Source organism: Macaca mulatta, chromosome 14 (genome assembly GCF_049350105.2).
Source record: "Macaca mulatta isolate MMU2019108-1 chromosome 14, T2T-MMU8v2.0, whole genome shotgun sequence".
Classification (NCBI taxonomy): Eukaryota; Metazoa; Chordata; class Mammalia; order Primates; family Cercopithecidae; genus Macaca; species Macaca mulatta.
The window spans coordinates 69,814,935-69,836,345 of record NC_133419.1 but is presented as its reverse complement, the minus strand read 5'-3'; the positions used below and the strand labels follow the sequence as shown (position 1 = coordinate 69,836,345).

The 21,411-nt window shown below is 36.2% G+C and overlaps 2 pseudogenes across 1 annotated transcript; both read left to right on the top strand.

Annotated features, from left to right (window-relative positions):
• Nucleotides 1-20: 20 nt before the first annotated feature.
• LOC114672347 (olfactory receptor 52H1-like) lies at nucleotides 21-3,464 on the top strand (annotated as a pseudogene). Its single transcript, XR_013404056.1, has 2 exons — nucleotides 21-1,118; nucleotides 2,867-3,464. The product of XR_013404056.1 is annotated as an olfactory receptor 52H1-like (transcript).
• Nucleotides 3,465-10,232: 6,768 nt separating this feature from the next.
• On the top strand, nucleotides 10,233-11,406 carry LOC114672153 (olfactory receptor 52D1-like; annotated as a pseudogene).
• Nucleotides 11,407-21,411: the final 10,005 nt, after the last annotated feature.

Here is a 21,411-nt window from a genome sequence, read left to right as displayed (position 1 = left end):
GTTGTCATTTCCTAGAACTGAAAGTGAGGGGATAATATTGGAGAAGGGTCCTTCCGATCAGAGGCAGATTTTTGTAGATCACAGTAACAATCAGCCATACAACTTTTATTTTCAGTTCACGAGACACATCTAATTGATGACCATAATGACAACATTCAACTTGAGCAGCTTCAATCCAGGCCCATTCATCCTACTGGGGATTCCAGGGCTGGAGCAGTTTCACATCTGGATAGGGATTCCCTTCTTTATTACCTACCTTGTGGCACTTGCAGTCAATAGCGTCCTTCTCTACCTCATTTCTATGGAGCAGAGCCTCCATGAACCCATGTTCTTTTTCCTTTCCATGCTGGCTGCTACAGATCTCATGCTGTCTAATACATGTTTACCAAAAACATTCAGCATTTTCTGGCTGGGTCCTCAGGAAATCACCTTTCCTGGATGTCTTACTTAGATGTTTTTTCTCCACTACACCTTTGCCATGGATTCTGCCATCCTTCTGGCCATGGCGTTTGATCATTATGTTGCTACTTGCTTCCCTCTAAGATACACCACTATTGTCACTCATGAAATTATTACTAAGACTGTGGTGGGTATTATCAGCAGGAGCTTTTTCTTCCCATGTGTGTTCCTGTTAAAGCGACTACCTTTCTGTAAAACACTCATCATTCCCAACACATACTGTGAGCACATAGGCATTGCCCAGCTTGCCTGTGCGGACATCTCCATCAACATCTGGTATGGCTTTGCTGTGCCTATAATGACTGTCATATCAGACCTGATTCTCACTGGCATCTCCTACACTCTTATTCTTCATGTTATCTTTAACCTTCCATCCTTAGATACCCGCCAGAAAGCCCTTAGCACATCTGGTTCCCATATTTGTGTTATTCTTACATTCTACACACCAGCCATATTCTCTGTCCTCGCCCACCGTTTTGGTCACAATATTCCTCATTCCTTCCACATACTATTTGCCAACCTCTACGTAGCTACCCCCCCTGCACTCAATCCAATCATCTATGGAGTGAAGACCAAGCAGATTTGAGACAAAATCATCCTCCTCTTTTTCTCTAAAGGGAACCAGTGACATGAAGCTGACAGCTTGGGAAAGAAATCAGGTAATTATATTGATTTTCTAGTATTTCTTATTTTTTAAAAGCTGGAATCCTTACAACATTGACTTAAATGTATATGAAATCCTGTAAATCCACTATGTGTTATAGGAAACAGTGAGACAAGATGAATAGGTAGAGAAGCCAAATAAAAGTTGAAGAAAAATTTCATGTATAAAAGGATCAGAGGGAAATTTATATCTCATTTTCAGATAAGATTTCTTAGCTACCAGAGTCACCAGAACTGTTGAAGAATGTATAGTAAGCCCATTAAAGTAGGATAGAGCTTACTTGCATTTTTGCATTTGCATTTTTACCAAATTCCCCAGGGGACTATGATGACCACTAAAGTTTGAGAACCACTGTCTCTTAGAAGATTTATTTTCCTGAAGGATTCTTAAAAGAGGGTAATTATTTGCTCTATCTTTACTGAATCTCATCTGGAAAGTGTCCTACAAAGGTATCCCAAATTGTGAGGATTTTACTTATGTCTTTTAACGTGTTTATAAGACTAATCTGTCTAGTTATATATGATCAACATACTATCTTCTAAGTGTTGGAATTCTTAAACGTTCATAAACAATTTGGAAATCATATTTAAATATTCTAGTGGGTAGCCCCAGTGGAGATCCCAGCCAACAGCTAACAACAGCTAGCTATGTCAGTAAGCCATCTTGGATATTAAGTCCAATTGAGACTTCAGACATCTGTAGCAATAATATGAAAAATTGTACAGTATACTTAATAAACATATGTGTTTGGCTAAGGAGATTTTAAAGCAAAGTACTGGAAGTACCAACACTATTTTTATGCTACATATGGTAATGTATGTATAAAGAAATATGAAATAATAAATGAAATTGTTTAAGGTTCAAACAACATTTAGAGTAAATACAAAGGTGACATATCTGGCTAGGTTCAAATAAAAAATTAACTCTCTCCACCCCTGGCTTCTCCAAATGACAAAAAATTCTCACAGTGAAAAATGGTCCCAGGGTGTAGTATCATCTCCAGAAAAAGGCTGTAAGATCCTTTGCTAACAATAGAGAAATATTTAAGTTTGCATCTTATAGAGGTTTTCAATTAAAGAAGCTTCTAAGAATCTTTAGAATTTTTTTTCAGAGTACTGTAACTCTCAGACAAAATCAGAAAGGTAAAAATCTAAAAGGTATATGTGGATATGACTTTTGTCTAATAGAGTAAACTCAAATTTTTATAGAGAACTCAGATTTTAAGAAAAATGTGCAGTTATAAGTACCATGAGCTTTGGTGGAAAATGACATAGTCATTGCAAAATAAAAAGAAGTCCTTAGATTTTTAACTTTATTAAGCAGGAAGCAGGCTGAGAAAGCTACTCACATATATATACAAGTCATTTTTTACAAAAAAAAAAAAAAAGATGACATAGAATATAGAGTTAATTTCCTATGGTTGTAGTCAAGCCATGGAGAATTACTCCCAGGGAGCAGGAGCGGGATTGGGTCCTTATTAGGAAAGTGGTGGTGTTTTTCTGGCTGTACTTTAGAATTAAAATAGACAAGTGGCTATTATATGCCTTTGCCACTATTTCACGTGTGAGTATCTATTGCAGTTATTCTATCTCTGTATCACAATTGTATGTTGGCTGTATAGGAGACAGATAACTCATTTGATTTACTTCACAAATCTTCAGATTGAGAGAAGCTGCACTCATGGAGCTGTACAAAAGGAACTGAACCCAAGGGGTCTTATTCATACTTTGTCCTGATTTTCAGGCTGAGATTCTGGGCTTCGAACTAATCCCATAATGAGAATGAGACTTTGGGGTCTTCAAGAAGAGGTGAATGCATTTTGTATGTATGAGGCTATGTGTATTATGGCCAGAGGACAGAATGTTGTAGGTTTTATTTTTCAAAGATGGCAAGACAACATCTTGCATCACATACACTTTTCTGCAATATTACCTCACCATTCTTCTAATAAGTAAAATCAATTTTCTTTCCCTATTTTTCTGGTCTGTCCTTAGCAATGTTTTTGAAAAATAGATGTGACATTTGGGGATATTTGAGGCAAGGTTATAAGAAATCTTACAGCTTTGTCATTGGTGTCTTTGAATATGTACTTTTTGGGTACTCTAGAAAACAGACATCATGCTGTGATAATCTAAAGCCATATGGAGAGATCATGTGGTTGACAGCTTTGGCTGAGCTCCTGGTTAACAGCATCAATACTAGTCAAGCCGAGTGATGACTACACATGCATAAAATGTCTGATTATAGCCACATGAGAGAGATATCCCAAGTGAGAAATGCCCAAATGATCTCAGTAAACCTATAGCATTGTAAGAGATAATAATAAATTGTTTTAAAGCTATTGTTTGGGAGTGGTTTGTTATGCAGCAATAGTTAACTGGAATAATTAGAGTCTTAGGTACTCTGATCTTTCTTCCAGAGATCTTGACTACCCTACTTCATCTACTTAATTCCTTGGAAATACTTTTGAATTTGTATTTAAAAAAATATATGGAAATTATTAATAATCTAAAACTCAGGCAATTTGCTCCTCACCAATCACCTGCTATTTTTCAGCTCATTTTCTCTTGAATCCCGATTCAACAATCTTTCAACTTAAGGACTTTGATAACAAATTAATCTTTATATTTTTTCACATTTCATCATTTTCTTTATTTCTTAATTTCCCCCTTACCATTACTAATTTTATGGTCCATTCCTTTAATTACTTTTTTAATGCAAATATTCTCTCTCTTTCCCTCTTTTCTCTTTCCTTTCCTCCCTAACACACACATACACTTTGTTGTGCTTGTTCAGCCACACAGTAACTCTACCTAAATGTAACTCTCCACCGATTTGTACCTGCAGCCATTGGCTCAGCAATTTTTTTCTCTCATCTTGAATTATCAATTTTCACTCTCTTTTGCATCTTTCTCTATTATTACAAGCACTTGATAATATTTATCTCATCTTAAAATTGTTTCTTGACTCCAGTTCCCTTCCAGCTATTACTCCCAATTCTCTACTTTATTTTGCAGTATAACTCCTTGAAACAGTTGTCTATATTTACTGTTTCTAGTTCTTCTCTCCCATTTTCTCTTTAACCCAGTCCTACCCAAATTTCATATTAATATTGCATAATTCTCTTCTTGTCAAAATCTATCATAGCTACAATTTCTAAAAGCAGTGGTCTCAGTCCTTATTCCTTGACATATCTGCAGTATTTCATATACCTTTAAAATATTATATATATCTCTCTTTAAAAAATTACTTTATTCACTAGCATACAGTGGTTTTTCTTCTACCCTAAAAGTGCTACTTATTTGTGTCCTTAACTTGTTCTTCTTAATCATTTGACCTCTTATGTTAGCGTTTAGTCCCAGTGCTCTTGTAGGCATTCATTTTCTTTTAATCTCATTTAGATATTGTCATTATAATGATGATTAGCAAATGTGTATCTCCATTGTGGATCTTTTCTTTAATCTCCTGACTTGTATATCAACAACTGCCAATATATCATTTCCTCAGTGGGTTATGGGAAAAGCATGTATCCTCACACTAAACTGTAACTAGCAGTACCTTTGATTAAGTAGCTTATCATCTGGTATAATTAGATGAAGAAAAAAAGACAATGACTTACCCTAATAAACACATAAGAATGTTAAAGTGAAATAAAGAATCAGGCTCAAGATCAACCTGGAGGAATTCAGATTAGACACAGTGATGCTTTTTTTCGATAATAGGCAACATGTGATACTGGATTAGGCAACAACAATAACAACAACAACAACAACAACAACAACAACAAAAGCTGTAGAAATTCTAATCCAAGATATATGTCTTCCGACACTATTCTTCTTCCGTGTTTCCTTCCTTCTCCCTGAATTGCTCTCCGCAAGAATCTGGCACAATTTGGTTACAAATTTTGTCTAAAGGTTAGGCAGCTATTAACCCCTTGGTGCAAGACCACGGTGACCGCTTTTCCTGCCTTAAAAAAAGTCTAGCCTTTAAAAGAAGACCCTGACATGACTGATGTGTCTCCCCAGAGATCTTATTTGCAAATTAACCACTGTTTTTAGCAATTTGGACCATCGGTGCTCTGAGCCATGCCACAGCCTCTCTTGACCAAAAAAACCTTCCCAGGGTGGGAGTAAATGCAACAAGAAGACCTCAGATTCAGGAACTATGCTCTTGTGTTCGGTCCAGTCTTCTCCATGACTGCTGACTAATGAGTCTGGGGTGAGCATTATATGGATGAGGTAGGCGGAAAATAAGGCTGAAGACTGTTCTGTGAAGCCAGGAGCAGAGGTAGGTAAAGAGAGAATTGACAATCCAGATGTTCTGATGTATTTGGCTACTCTGGAGATCATCCAGACTTTTCCCTGGCTCCATTATAGAAACTAGTTCCTTGAATTTCTCAGGTTATTTATTTATTTATTTATTTTTTTCAGATGGAGTCTTGCTCTGTCACCCAGGCTACAGTGCAATGGCACGATCTTGGCTCACTGCAACCTCTACCTCCCGGGTTCGTGCGATTCTCCTGCCTCAGCCTCCTGAGTTGCTGGGAATTACAAGAGTGGGCCGCCACGCCTGGTTAATTTTTTTGTATTTTTAGTAGAGATGGGGTTTCACCATGTTGGCCAGGCTGGTCTCAAACTCCTGACCTCAGGTGATCCGCCTGCCTCAGCCTCCCAAAGTAGTGGGATTACAGGCATGAGCCACCATTCCTGGCCACTCAGGTGTTTGAGTAGACTTAATGTGTACCAAATTATCATTAATAAATCCTTTGCTTTGCGCTTGAATCCCTCTTCTTGCAGTTAGAGATTTTAGTCTCTTGCTGTTTCATCATGGGCTCAAGGCAAGCCAGTCAGATCTCTGGAGCAGACTTTCTTAAAACAATGATGGAGTCTGAATTTTTTTTTTTAAATAATTTTTATGCGTATGTTTAAGGTATAAAACATGATGTTATACGATACATATAAATAATAAAATGGTTACTGTAGTGAAGCACAATAGTTGCATCTTAATCTCACTTGTATCTGTCAGGCTAACCAGGCAGAAGTGAAGTTATATGTATTTGGTAGTAACTTTATACCTGAACAGATAGGACCCTAGTAGTGTTTTCCAAAAATGTATCTGTCTGATTTCTTGTCTTCTCAGTTTCTGAGCATACCTGGTATCCCCCAAATCTCATTTCCTCCATGTAAGTAATCCTGGAATTTTGTGTGCAGAAACTTTTGATGACTGCTAAGCTAGAAATCCTTGCTGCAGCATTCCTAGGTTTGTTTCTATCCAGGGCAAAGTCAGGTGACTGCCTCATTAAACACACTAACAGAACTTCTTCCTTTAATTAGATAAGCATTCCTTCATCCTTACTCTGCTCTTAATGGCAGCATAGAACACACTGGCTTCTTTTGTGTTGAAGAACCTCACAATGTCACAATAGTTCCTTGACCTCACAGGAAATTAATGAGTGGACATCAATGTAGTACTATATTGGTGTGATTGGGATTACTGGGGAGCCATCTCATTTCATATCCTGCGAGAATGCACCTCATTCAGCTGAGGACCAGTCTTGGATCTTTGAAGAGAGTATTTGACTTAGAAGAGACTGAAACCACACTGTCTTCACCCTTGTATTATGGACTCAAGCCTATGTGTTTTTCAACTTGAGGAACTAAATGCAGTTTCCTCTTTTGAGAGGTGAGTACATCGTTAGAGAAAGGGACTCAGAGATTTCAAAACCATGAGAAATCACAGCGAATATTTTAGTTAGTGCTTATGAAGTTACAGAGACTATATTATACACTTCACATGCTTTTTCTCAATTAAATCTCCATTAAACTCTATCAAGTATTGTCTGAATTTTATAATAGGAAATTGAGGACTATGGGGAATAAGGAAATTGCTCAAAGTAATACAGTTAGCAAGTTAATGTAATAGAGCAATATTTTGAACCTAGGAGGTCTGAACATAGGCCCTGATCTCGTATTTTTCAGACTAGACTACAGAAGGAGAGCTTCAGGAGTCAAGTCATAGAAGAGTTGTTTGAAGCATTTGGGGAAGACTCAGATTTAGAGATGAATTTCATTTTCTCAGGGAAGCCTGCCCTAAGTAGAAACTGTCTCATGCAACTCTTCATCATAGCATATATCAATTTGGCATTTTATGCATGTATTGGGAATTATTTGATTAATTTTGTCTTCTTATTAGACTATAAACTTAGTATATCATTGAATATGTATGTTCTTACTCTTCAATGTGTATTTCAAACATCTAGAAGAATAACTGGTACATAATAATATTTCTTTGTCAAAAATATTTTGACAAGTAAATGAAAGGAAAAAGCAGCCTTCGAAAGAACATAAAATTGGAAGCTTAAGACAATGAAGAGAAATCATAGTGTTTAATGTGGGTTGTGGTTATAGACATTGACTCAGTAAAAAGAAAAGCATTCTTAAGCTCAGAAAGTCTAAAGTTGAGAATGGCTGCCTCAAAAAAGGCAGACTTATACATCACTAAATGATTCCCTGTCATTGGAGATGTATAAGCAACTTCCATGTAATCACTTTTCACAAGATACTACATTTGGGAGTCAACGCCATATAATTAGTGAACTACATATGCTTTGTAATTTACTTCCCAACTAGGTGACAATATTATGTTCCATTGGTTTATCAATAAAGTAAAATAAATAAAAAGAAAATATAAAAAACTTAGATATTGCCAGAAACCAAAAGCATTCATATTTTTTAAAAATTTTTGAGGATGTATCAAGTTAAAGTAAACAAAATAACTTTATAAGTAATTAAAACTTGTAATAATGTTATTATGTGTACAATTTACAGTGACCATTAATATAAAGTTAGTATAAACTTGCAGTAGTATACGAGAAATGCTTACTACAGTTACTAAAACAAAATTTATAATGCTATATGAATTTATTCATATGAATAAATACTATATGAGTTCAAATGCTATATGAGTTTATTTTCACTATATTCAATTGAGCAGGAGATTAAAAGAAAAATATTCTTTTCTTAAAATTTTTAAATTTTAGCTTCAGGGGTACATGCACAGTTTTGTTATATAGGTAAGTTTGTGTCTCAGGGGTTTGCTGTACAGATTATTTCTTTACTCAGGTACTAAGCCTGGTGCCCAATACTTATTTTTTCTACTTCTCTCCCTCCTCCCACTCTTCACCCTCAAGCAAGTCCCAGTGTCTGTTGTTTCCTAAAACAAGGATATTCTTTATAATTATTATAGAACTCTTTAATCCTATCTTAGGTTCTTCCACATTCTAAAATTCTTTTTAGGTGAGAATGACTGGATGAAGTTAACATTAATATCCCTTCTAGAATCAAGAATCTTTGAACCTCTAAGACTGGCCTTCAACAAGGTAAGAGTGATGGTTCTGACTTCACCTACAGGAGTCCAGATTTTTTTTCTTATTTTTCTTTCCTATTTTCTTATTTTTCTTTCTATTGGCATAACCTCAAACCACAGAGCAGGCATTCTGAGAAACTCCCTGATTTAAGTCACCTGTAAATCCCCAGTCTCTCCTTTTCTTCTTTCCTTCCCATGGCATGCTTTATCTGCTTAAGTATTTCCTGCAGCACACACTGTGTGGCTATTGGACTTACTGGTCCCAAAGTATAATTACCCTAAAGTATTATATTCTAAAGCTGGGAAAACAGACTAGGATTAATTAAAAAACAGATAGAAATGTATTATACAGATTAGGTTATAAATCTGTATAAATGTATTATACAGATTAGGTTAAGTACTGAATCAGAGGTGATAAGGAGCACCTATTAGAACATACAGGATGAACAGAACATGGGAGGAATCACAGATCCAGCAAGGGAAGATCTGGTCTGATTCATAAGGAAGGCCCCCAAGAGGGAACACTATTTTGCAAACATGGTCACTTACCCAAGTTTGTTAAGAAATTCAATTATTACCAGCCTGGCCAATATGGTGAAACCCCTCCTCTACTAAAAATACAAAAATTAGTGGAGCATGGTGGTGCATGCTTGTAGTTCCAGCTATTCCAGAGACTGAGGCACGAGACTTGCTTCAACCCGGGAGGCAGACGTTGCAGTAAGCCAAGATCACACCACTGAACTCTAGACGACAGAGCAAGACTGTCTCCAGAAAAAAAAGAAAAGAAATTTAATTACTGCATTTAATCTTTTATTAATTGTTTATTAAATGTTATTTGTTGGCCTAATGTATATAAGGCATAGATGTTGAATACAGAGAACAAAAAACGAGACTCAGAAATTTCACAGTGTAATGGGAAGAGAGATATATACATACTTATTAAACAATTTTATATTTCCAAAGTGAGACACTCTGAAGACGCACAGTTCACTCTTCATAGGAGAAGGGATTATAGAAGGACTTCAAAGAGAAAAATGTATTCAGCTGGTTTTTGAAAGACTGTTAGGAACTATCCAGGTGACCAAATGAAAACAGCCCTTCTATGCAGAAAAAACACCAAATAAAAATGAATACTGGTGTAAGAAAGCATGTTTTTAGACACTTCATGATGCATATATAATTGGAACATGAAATATATGGTGAAATGTGGTGCTAAAAAATGCTAGTTAGCAAGAGCAATTGTATCAGACCCCCAGAAAGAGACAGATTACACACTGAAATAATTTGAGGCGAATGTAATACAGAAACCATTTACAAAGGTGTGGTTATGTGTAAGAAAACCACAAGTGCTTGTGATATTGGTTAAGTAGCAGTAGGCACTATTACAACCATTGGATTAAAGACACAAGAGGAAGATATGATTGCCAGAGAGAACCAGAGCCAGAGAAGACTTAGATAGGGATGACATTAGCTTGCAACAGCTTTCTTGGGAGAATACTGAAGGAATAAACATCTGACTGTTTTCTTCCTCCCTCCTATCTCTTGTTGGTGTTTTCTATTGCCAAATTCAGCCAGAAGTGAGAAGGCAAGGGAACCTGTTCATGTAGTCCATAGAGGTCAATGTTTCAGAGCTCAGAACATGATAGAAAGTGGTGGAGGGTAGAACAGAGGAGGTTAATGTAAGGTAGTCTGCACAACATAAATGTAGAGAGATCATATTTATATTACAGTTGGTTATATTCACATGATAGAATATTTAGGCAGCAATGCAGAGGCTCCACTCGAAGATGGAAATCCTGGAAGTGAACATATTAGTGACAAAGCTATTTTAATAACAGAGACAATAAGTGAGGAGGGCATGAATTTGAGTAAAATTGGTGGGAATGAAGAAAGGCAAGAAATTGAATGAATAATTAAGAGGAAGAAATGGCTTCTAGGATGACGTTATTTTATTTTTAACCACTTTTAGGAAAATAAGGCCTCTGTTCTCTGCATTATTATGTTCTCTGCATCTATCCCCAATGACACTGCCCTCAACCCTTCAACATTTATTCTGTTTGAAATCCCAGGGATGCAAGACCAACATGTTTGTATGTCCTTGCTCTGATGGGAAATGGTACCATCCTGTACATCATTATGACAGACAGAACTTTGCACGAGCTAGTGTACCTTTTCCTGTGCCTGCTTTCCATCACTGACCTGGTACTTTGTTTGTCTACATTGCCCAAAATGCTAACAATCTTCTGACTTAGGTCTCACATGATTTCCTACTATGGCTGCCTCACCCAGATGTTTTTTGTTCATGGAGTCTTTGCCACAGAGTCAGCTGTTCTGTTGGCCATGGCTTTTGATCGCTATGTGGCCATCTGCTGTCCACTTCATTATGCATCCATCCTCAATGCCACCATGATTGGGAAGGTTGGTGTAGCATGTGTGATTCATGGTCTTCTCTTTGTTTTCCCCTTTGTCATCTTCACTGAACGCTTACCGTTCTGTGGACGTCACATCATTCCTCACACCTACTGTGAGCACACGGGCATAGCCAAGCTTGCCTGTGCCAGCATCAAGCCCAACACCATTTATGGTCTCACTGTGGCACTTTCAATCACTGGCATGGATGTGGTCCTCATTGCCTCCTCTTGCCTCCTGATCCTGCTGACTGTGCTGCGCTTGCACTCTAAGGATGCTCAGCTCTGAGCATTTAGTACTTGCAGAGCCCACATTTGTGTGATTCTTATTTTCTATATTCCTGCCCTTTTTTTCCCTTTTTCACTCACCGTTTTGGCCACCAAGTACCCCCTCACGTCCACATTGTACTTGCAAATCTCTATCTCCTTGGGCCTCCTGTTCTCAACCCCCTGGTCTAAGGCATCAACACTAGACAGATTCGCCTGAGACTATTTGGCTTTTTTTTATGAGGAGGAGGTAACTATACTCTCTACATGCACAGAGGATTAATGGAAAAAGTTATAATTAATCTTTTACTTTCTTTAGCACCTCTTATCCTTGGACTAGAGGTTTCTACTTCTGCTAATTCTAGCACACCAGTATCATGTATTATTGGAGAGTTTTTGAAGTATTTGTTAGAAACCATCTATACCTGCTAAATATGCAGAATATCATTTTTCTATAAAATTATCCTGTGACCTGTTAATGGGCCTATAGGTATTGAATATTTCCAGGGAAAGGCAATGTAGTTCACTTGAAAGTAAAAGGCAAGGAGAGTTATTCTCTCCATGTAGTGAAATCTCATATGCTAGAGTTGAGGAATCGAGAACACACACACACACACACACACACACACACACACACACACACACACACACAATTAATTAATTATTGCCAGCATTTTCTTAGACCAGGAGAGTCTTCAGTGAGAGTTTCAGCCTAGACCAGAGATTGCTGTGAGAACTCAACACCAAGGATTAGGTTGACAATACATGAGGAGGACTACAGGGGGAGAAGTCTGAAAGCACATAATTCCATAGGAACCCCATCATATTAGTTTCTCAAGGAAGTAGTCCAAAATATGTCACTTTTGGCCAGATGTGGTGGCTTCTATCTGTAATCCTAGCATTTTGAGAGGCCAAGGTGGGAGGATTGCTTGAGCTTAGGAATTCAAGACTAGCCTGGGCATCATGGCTAGACCCTGTCTCCGCAAAAAATTAAAAATTTAGCCAGGCGTGGTATCATGTGTCTGTAGTCCTAGCTACTTGGGAGGCTGAGGCGGGGGATCACTTGAGCCTAGGAGGTTGAGGCTGCAGTGAGCCATGTTTGTGCTACTACATTCCAGCACAGGGAACAGAGTGAGACCCTATCTTAAAATAAAATAATAATAAAAATGTCACTTTGTAGCTAATATAGTCACCTCCTGACTGATGACCTTTGCATTTTTCCTGGCATTTTAAGTGTGATGGACTTATCATGTAAATTATTCTGAGAGGCACTGTGAACTTGATCTAACCTTTTGTTTCCTCCATTAGTCTATAGCACTTTGGGTATACAAGGGTGCCTAGGACATTGAGTTTCCTGTTAATGCTATCCAGACTAATTGGATGACAGTAAACCTTCCCCAAACAGCTGGCTGGCATGTTTTTAGCACAGGCTTAACTTCCACAAGAATTGATGTTCCCCCACTTGGAAAAAATAAATGCGAGTAACCAGTCTATTCTCCTATGTAACGCAATAATATTCTCCAGCATCAATTTTTCATCATATAGTGCTTATTACCAGAAACTCTTGATCTTTTAAGGCATTCATTCTACTTTTCAACTTCAGTATCTAAGTTTCTTTTTTTTCTAAGAGTCTGAGATTGATCCCACCCACAGTTAACTTAGTTTGTAATGTGGTGTTTGATAAATAGGATCCTATAAACAGAGACCACAGTTTCTTTTATTATGTTATAGTAAAATATATATAACATAAACTTTGTTATTTTAACCATTTTTAAGTGTATGGTTTGTGACATTAATTACATTTACAATATTGTGTGACTATTACCATTATGTCCAAGACTTTTTATCACCTCAAACAGAAACTCTGTAACCACTAAGCAATAACTCCCCATTTCTCCTTCTACTCATGCCTGGAAATTTCTAATCTTCTTCTTGAAGAGAAAAACCTTATGCAGAAACTTTAGAAATACTCTTCATTTATTTTTTCTTATAGTTGAACATCTGTTCAGAAATATTTCTTGAGGATCAACTATATTCTAGACAATAATATAATTTCACAGGTGACTAAGGCCCAGTGTCAGACTTTAGAAAACCCACAATTTAGAAAGAGAGGAAATAATGTAATAACAACAAAATATGGCATTTTCAGTGATATAGTATAAAAGATACCATGGGAGTGAAGAGGAAAGTATGCATATGTTAAATAATGATATTTTGGACACTGAAGTAATTATCATTTTATGGATTCATCTTAATTCTAGACCCTTTTTTCCACTGGGCTGAAGCAAAAAGGTGCCATGTGTCCATAACGTGAGATTTTTTTTTTTTTTTTTGAGACTGAGTCTCCCTCTATTGCCCAGGAGTGCCCTCTATTGCTGGAGTGCAGTGGCGCTATCTCTGCTCACTGCAAACTCCACCTCCTGGGTTCAAACCATCCTTGTGCCTCAGCCTCCTGCGTAGCTGGGATTACAGGTGCCCGCCACCACGCCTAGCTAATTTTTGTATTTTTAGTAGAGACAGGTTTCACCATGTTGGCCAGGCTCATCTTGAACTCCTGACCTCAAGTGATCCACCTGCCTTGGCCTCCCAAAGTACTGGGATTATAGATGTGAGCCACCACTCCCGGTGAGAGAATATTTTTTCATCTTCTCATGGTTCTCATGTTGACTAAGTAAGCCATTTCTATGGAAAATTTTGTATCAAAAATTAATTATAAAAAGCTGCTGCTTACATATTAAGGAAAGAAAAATTAAACAACTATGAAGACTATCTCCTCTGTTGGAAGTTATTAAAACTCACTTACTTAAGACAACAGGAAATATATCTATACTCAAAACTTAGGTTTATTAATCCTGCTACAGCAAGCAAGAAAGCATTCCAAAAGAGCCCCTGGGTAACTCAAAAGAGTTGGGAGGGGATTCTTATATGATGTGAACTTGTTGCGCTTGATAACTTTAAGGAGAGATCTTGGAAGTTTGGGAGGATTCCAGTTTGGATGTGGTCAAGCAATATGGGTAATTTGGAATTGTATATCAATATTTTCTAAATCTAGGAAATGTGAGAACAAAAGTGGGCTAGAATTAACATTGGTAAAGCAAAAGCAGTTACCCATGTTAGCAAGAAGAGTAATTCTGATTGGCTTTCTCTCAGTCTTCTTCCAGACTTTGTCACAGAATGGCCTGTCTGTATTGTTCACATTCTTCAGGCTTTGTTTATGTTCAACAGCGAACAACATGTACTAAATTCTGGTGGATTTATTTTTTTAATCTTTCATTGTCCCCTTTTGGCCAAAAACAGATGAAAACAGCCTTCAACACATTAATTTGTGCATTCCAGTTAACCATTGTCAGAATTGTACTGATAGAAGGTTGCTCAGAAAACAGCCTGTAGTCCTGCATGTTTCTTTTGTTAAATGATAATCGTTGAATAACGTAATATGACAATGACTATGCAGCAGTATTTAAGACTTCAGACTGGTCTTGTATTGTACTGAACAAATGCCATACAGACTATGACCAGCAAATCAATGATTCATAGTTTATGTAGTAGGCTATGGAACCAGAGACCTAGATCACCAAACTCAGGCCACATAAAAACATAATCAAATTCCATTTCAGTTTATTTTTGAGACCCAGGAGGCTTTCCTTTAGCTTAACCACACTGTTTCACCTAAAAGGTGGTATTCGCATGGGTACTACAGAAGGTCTTAAATGTGCCAAATGTCTCCTTGGCTAGCTAAGAAGAAAATGGTTAGTGTTTTTCTGACTATGGGAGGAGCAGTCTGAGACAGTGGACAGGAAGAGGGAGTTAGCTCCCTTTCCAGGAACTTCCTGACTAACCCATACCTACTCATGTTGGAAGTCCATCTAGATGTTCTTCTCGGGAAAATACAGTTCACTAGAAGGTTATAGGTTTTAAATATTTGAAAATCTGTAGGCATTACTCCTTTGTTACAAGAGAGATTTATGTGTGTCAGGTACACAGAAGTCCACCTTTAGAACACAAACATCATTGTCATTGTATCATTTATTACCACAAGATTGGAACAATTTTTTATTTTTTTCAAAAGGAGGAAATTATCTTTGGAATGACATCGAACCTATAAAACAGACTAGAGAGTACATGAAAATACTCACTACTGTAATAAAAATTGTCCCAATATTTGTCACTACCCCTACTGACCTTGAATATACTGCAAATGATGAAATAAATTTAGCTTATGTATTGTGTTGACTCTAGGTCCGGCCTAATATTTAAAATATTAACGATTGAGGTCAGTGACGTGAGGAAAGTATGATACCAAAAGGAACTTGAGGAAAAAAAGCTGTCTTCTTGAATATTTGAAGGAAGAGTTAATAATTGTTTGGGGGATGACAAATCCAGCATTCAGAGGACTAGCTGTGGTCACACAGCTGTGCTCACACATGCCCCCCAACCCCAGCCCTATCCAGGTATTATTTTGCTTTAAATAGCAGAGAAACACATTATGAGATTAGGCTGTGATTACAGTTAAAACATGTTTAAATGCATTTAGGAACCCTTAGGCAACCACTAAGATATATCAAATTAAGATGATAAAAAATTTTAGCAATAAGACAAAAAAAAAAGAACAGAGATACAAAAAGTTAATCTTGTTCTGTTGTCTTGGCATGAGAAAGTACACTTCACACCATCATCTGCTAATTAGAAAATTTCGGGTTAACCTTGCCGTGTAAGGGTCATCTGCTTCTGGAAGATCCTGAAAAATCTTCAGTTTAAGGTTCCAATAAGTATGTACTTACTAACAGTTTTCATTGAAAAGGGCCAATTACATTGTGAGCTGGAAACATGTATGTAATAATCAATCCTTTGAGGCTTTACTGCTTTGCTGGTTGTTAACAGTACTTGAGAAATTTTCTCCAGTGTGAATCAATGTTACTATTTTTCTGGTGTTTCTAAAATATCTAGTTTCGTCTTTTACCATTATTTGTAGAAAATAAATAAGTGGCAGGTGAGGAAAAGTGGTTCTTATATGTCAATGATAAGCTTAAACAACTCCAGTCAGTGTATCATGTTAACCCGCATTATCAAAATCAAGAAGTAAATTCCCAATTGATACAAAACACGTAATTAACTTTTAAGAATTTTTAATCTGTAATCATTCTGGCAATAAGAATATATTATTGAAAATGAAGCCACTAATATTTAGGCCTCTTATTTATTCCATGATGTATATCATAAATACAGTTTCTGTGTCTATATTTGAACATAAACATAAATATGTTTTATTTAATGTGAAAAGTAAACAGTCATCAAAATTTGTAAATCCTAATTTGGAAAGAGAAAAACACTTTCACAATAGAATTAATTGAAATTTCGGGAAGTCTTCAGGATTTTCTAGGTATAGAATCACATTGTCAACAAAGAGAGAATTTGACGACTTCTTTCCCTATTTGGATGCCTTTTATTTCTTTCTCTTGCCTAATTCCTCTGGCTAGAACTTTCAGTACTAAGGGAATGATGAGAGTGAATAGGAATGATGAGTGTGGGCATCCTTGTCTTGTTTCAGTTTCAAGGGGAGTGGTTTCAGCTTTAGCCTGCTTAGTATGATGCTGGCTGTGGATTTGTCATTGATGACTCTTAATATTTTGAGGTGTGTTCTCCCATGCCTATTTGATTGAGGGGTTTTAGCATGGAGGAATGTGGGATTTTATTAAAATCTTTTTCTGCACCTATTGAGATAATTATGTCATTTTCTTTTTAAATTCTGTTTATGTGGCAAATCACATTTATTTATATGTATATGTTGAACCAACCTAGCATCCTAGGAATGAAGTCTACTTGATCATGATGAACTAATTTTTTGATGTGCTGCTGGATTTGGTTTGCTAGTATTTTCTAGAGGATTTTGGCATCAGTGTTCATCAGGAGTATTAGCCTATAGTTTTCCTTTTTCATTGTGTCTTTGCCAGGTTTTGTTGTCACGGTGATCGAGGCTTCATAGAATCAGTTAGGAAGGAGTCCCTCCTTGATTTTTTTAGAATATTTTCAGTAGAATTGATACCAACTCTTCTTTGTATGTCTGGTAAAATTCAGCTGTAAATCTCTCTGGTCTGGAGGTATTTTTGGTTTGTAGGTTTTTTGTTTGTTTGTTTTGTTTTTTTATTAGTGGTTCCATTTGGAACTCAATTTTGGTGTGTTTCAATTTCTTCCTGATTCAATCTTGGTATGTTATCTGTTTCCAGGAATTTATTCATTTTTTCTATGTTTTCCAGTTTTTGTACATAGAGGTGTTCATAATACTCTCCGAGGATCTTTTGCATTTCTATGATATCCATTGTAATGTTGCTTTTGTCATTTCTGATTGCATTTGTTTGTATCTACATATGGTTTGGCTGTATCACCACCCAAATCTCATCTTGAATTGTAGCTCTCATAATCCCCACATGTCGTGAGAGGGACCCAGTGGGAGGTAATTGAATCATAGGGGTGGTTACCTCCATGCTGTTCACTTGATAATGAGTGAGTTCTCATGAGATCTGTTGGTTTTTATAAGGGGCTTTTTCCCCCTCGTTGCTCTCATTCTTCTCTTTGCTGCTGCCATGAGAAGAAGGACATGTTTGCTTCCCCTTCCACCATGATTGTAAGTTTCCTGAGGCCTCCCCAGCCATGCTGAACTGTGAGCCAATTAAACCTTTTTCCTTTATAAATTACCCAATCTGGGGTATGTCTCTATTAGCAGCATGAGAATGAACTAATACAGATCTTTATTTTTTCTTTGCTAATCTAGCTAGTGGTCCATCAATCTTATTCAGCCTTTCAGAGAATCAACTTTTGGTTTTGTTTATTCCTTTTATGAATTTTTCTGTCTCGCTTTCACTCAGTTTTGCTTTGCAAATGTATTTCTTTACTTTTGGTAACTTTAGGGGATTAATTTGTTTTTATTTTTATAGCTCCTCTTGGTTTTGGCTTGTTAATTTGAAATCTAAATATGTGAGGTAGGCATTTAGCACCATAAACTTTTAACACTGCTTTTGCTGTATCACAGATTTTTGTATGTTTTGTCTCTGTTTTCACTTACTTCACAGATTTTTAAAATTTCTACCTAAATTTTACTCTTTACTCAGAAGCCATTCAGGAACAAGTTGTTTAATTTCAACTTAATTATGTGGTTTTGAAAAATCTTCCTGGTATTTATTTCTATTTTTATCCACTGTGATCCAAGTGTATGGTTAATATAATTTTGATTTTTTTGAATTTATTCAGACTTGATTTATGGCCCAGCATGTGGCTGATCTTGTGGTATATTCCTTGTGCAGATCAGAAGAACGCATATTCTGTGGTTATTGGGCGGACCAATCTGTAGATGTGTATTAGATCCAATTGGTTAAGTGTCAAATTTAAGTCCAGAATTCTTTTGTTAGTTTTCTGTCCTGATGATCTAACACTGCCAATGAGGTATTGAAGTCCCCCACTATATTATTATGTGGCTGAGAAGTAGGCCCTAATCCAATAGTAGGGAGCTTCAACACCCCACTTTCAGCATTGGACAGATTAGGCACAATATCAATAACAAAACATAGAACTTAAACTGCAATATCAACCAAGTGTAACTAACAAACATTTGAAGAATATTTTGTCCAATAACTTCAACTGTTCATTCTTTTTATCAGGACATGGAACACATGTTTTAGGATATACCATATTGTAGGGCACAAAACATGTTAAAATTTTTAAAAATTCAAAATCATATCAAGCATCTTTTCATACTACAATGGAATAAAGGTAGACGTAAATAACAAGAGGAAAATCAGAAACTGTACATACACATAGAAATAAACAATGTACTCTTGAATGACCAGTTAATTTCTTTATTGAAAATGAAACAAAACTAGAAGAAAAATATACTAAAACCCATGGGATATAACAACAGCTGTACTGAGAAGAAAGTTTATAGCAATAAATACTTACCATTAGAAAAGTAGAAAGATTTTAAATAAACAACTAATAATGCACCTCAAGAAAGGAGGAAAGCAAGAACAAACAAAATCCAAAATTAGTAGAAATAAGAAGTAATGAAGAGCAGAGCAAAAATAAACAAAATAGAGAATAAAAATACAGTACTAAAGATCAACCAAATGAAATGTTGGTGTTTTGAAAAAATAAAATTGACAAACCATTAGCTAGACACAGAAAAAGAGAGAAGATGAAATTAATAAAATTAGAAACAAAAAAGTAGACATTGCAACGGATATCACAGACATACAAAAGATTATTAGAGACTACTATAAACAACTCTAAACCAACAAATTGGAAAACCTAGGGAAAACAGATAAATTCTTTGGCATATATAACTTACCAAAAGTGAACTGGGAAGAAATAGAAAACCTGAATAGATCAGTAACAGGAAATGAGATTAAAAAAAATTTTTTTTTGTTATTATACTTTAAGTTTTAGGGTACACGTGCACAATGTGCAGGTTTGTTACATATGTATACATGTGCCATGTTGGTGTGCTGCACCCATCAACTCGTCATTTACATTAGATATATCTCCTAATGCTATCCTTCTCCCCTCCCCCGACCTCATGACAGGCCCCAATAACAGGGAATAAGATTTACTCAGTAATACAAGTCTCCCAATGAAGGAAAGCCCAAGACAAGATGACATCATTATTAAATTCTACAAAACGTTCAAAGAAGAACTGACACCAATTCTTCTCATACAATTTCAAAAATTTGAAAAGGAGAGACTTCTTCCTAACTCATTCTACCAAGCCAGCATTACCATGATAGCAAAATCAGATTAGCACACAACTAAATAAACAAGCAAAAACCAACAGGCCAGAATCCTGATGAACATAGATAGAAAAACTCCCAAGAAAGTACTAGAAAATTGAGTACAGCAGTACATCAAATAGATTGAACAACATGATAAAGTGGTATTTACTTCAGAGATGCAAAGATAGTTCAACATATCAATAAATACAAGAAATCAATAAACATAATCTATCACATCAATAGAATAAAAAACATAGAATTATCTCAATAGAGAAAGAAAAGCATTTCATAAAATTTAATATCTTCCCATGATAAGAACTCTCAACATATGTATACCAGAAATGTACCTCTATGCAATAAGGGCCATATATGACAGTCCTACAGATAACACCATACTTGATGTGGAAAAGCTGAAAGTTCTTCCTCTATGAAATGTAACAAGACAAATATGCTCACTTCCACCTCTCCTATTCAACATAGTGCTGAAAGTTCTAGCTGGAGAAATCAGGCAAGAAAAAAAAACAAAGGGCATCCATAATGGAAAAGAGAAAATCAAATTTTCCCTCTTTGCAGATGGCATGATCTCATATAGAAAAACTTAAAAACTCCACTGAAAAACTCCTAGAACTGACAAATTCAGTAAAGTTGCAGGGTATAAAATCAACATAAAACAATCAGTAATGTTTTTATAAATCAATAGTGCACAAACTAAAAAAAAAATCAAGACAGCAATCTCATATAGAGTAGCTACAAAAAAACAACTTTTTTGATCTTTTAATAATACCCATTCCGGCTGCTGTTAGAGAATATCTCATTGTGATTTTGATTTGCATTTCTCTAATGATTAATAATATTGAACATTTTTATATGCTTGCTGGCCACATGTATGTCTTCTTTTGAAAAATGACTGTTCATGGTTCTTGCCCTACTTTTTAATGGGGTTGTTTGGTTTTTACTTGTTAATTTAAGTTTCTTAGAGATTCTAGATATTAGACCTTTGTCAGATACAGATGCTGGAGAGGTTGTAGAGAAAAAGAAATGCTCATATGCTGCCGGTGGGAATGTAAATTAGTTCAGCCATTGTGGAAAGCACTGTGGCAATTTCTCAAAAAACTTGAAAAAGAAGTACCATTCGACCTAGCAATCACATTACTAGGTACATACCCAAAGGAATATAAATTGTTCTACCTTAAAGACACACACACACGTACGTTCTTCACAGCACTTCTTACAATAGCAAAGTCCTGGAGTCAACCTACATGGCCATCAATGGTAGACTGGATAAATGTGCTAAACATACACCATGGAATACTATACACTCATAAAAAAATGAAATCATATCCTTTGCAGCAACATGGATGCAGCTGGAGGCCATAATCCTAAGCAAACTAACACAGAAACAGAAAAATAAATACTGCATATTCTCATTTATAAGTGGGTGCTGAACATTGAGTACATGTGGACACAAATAAGGGAACAACAGATACTG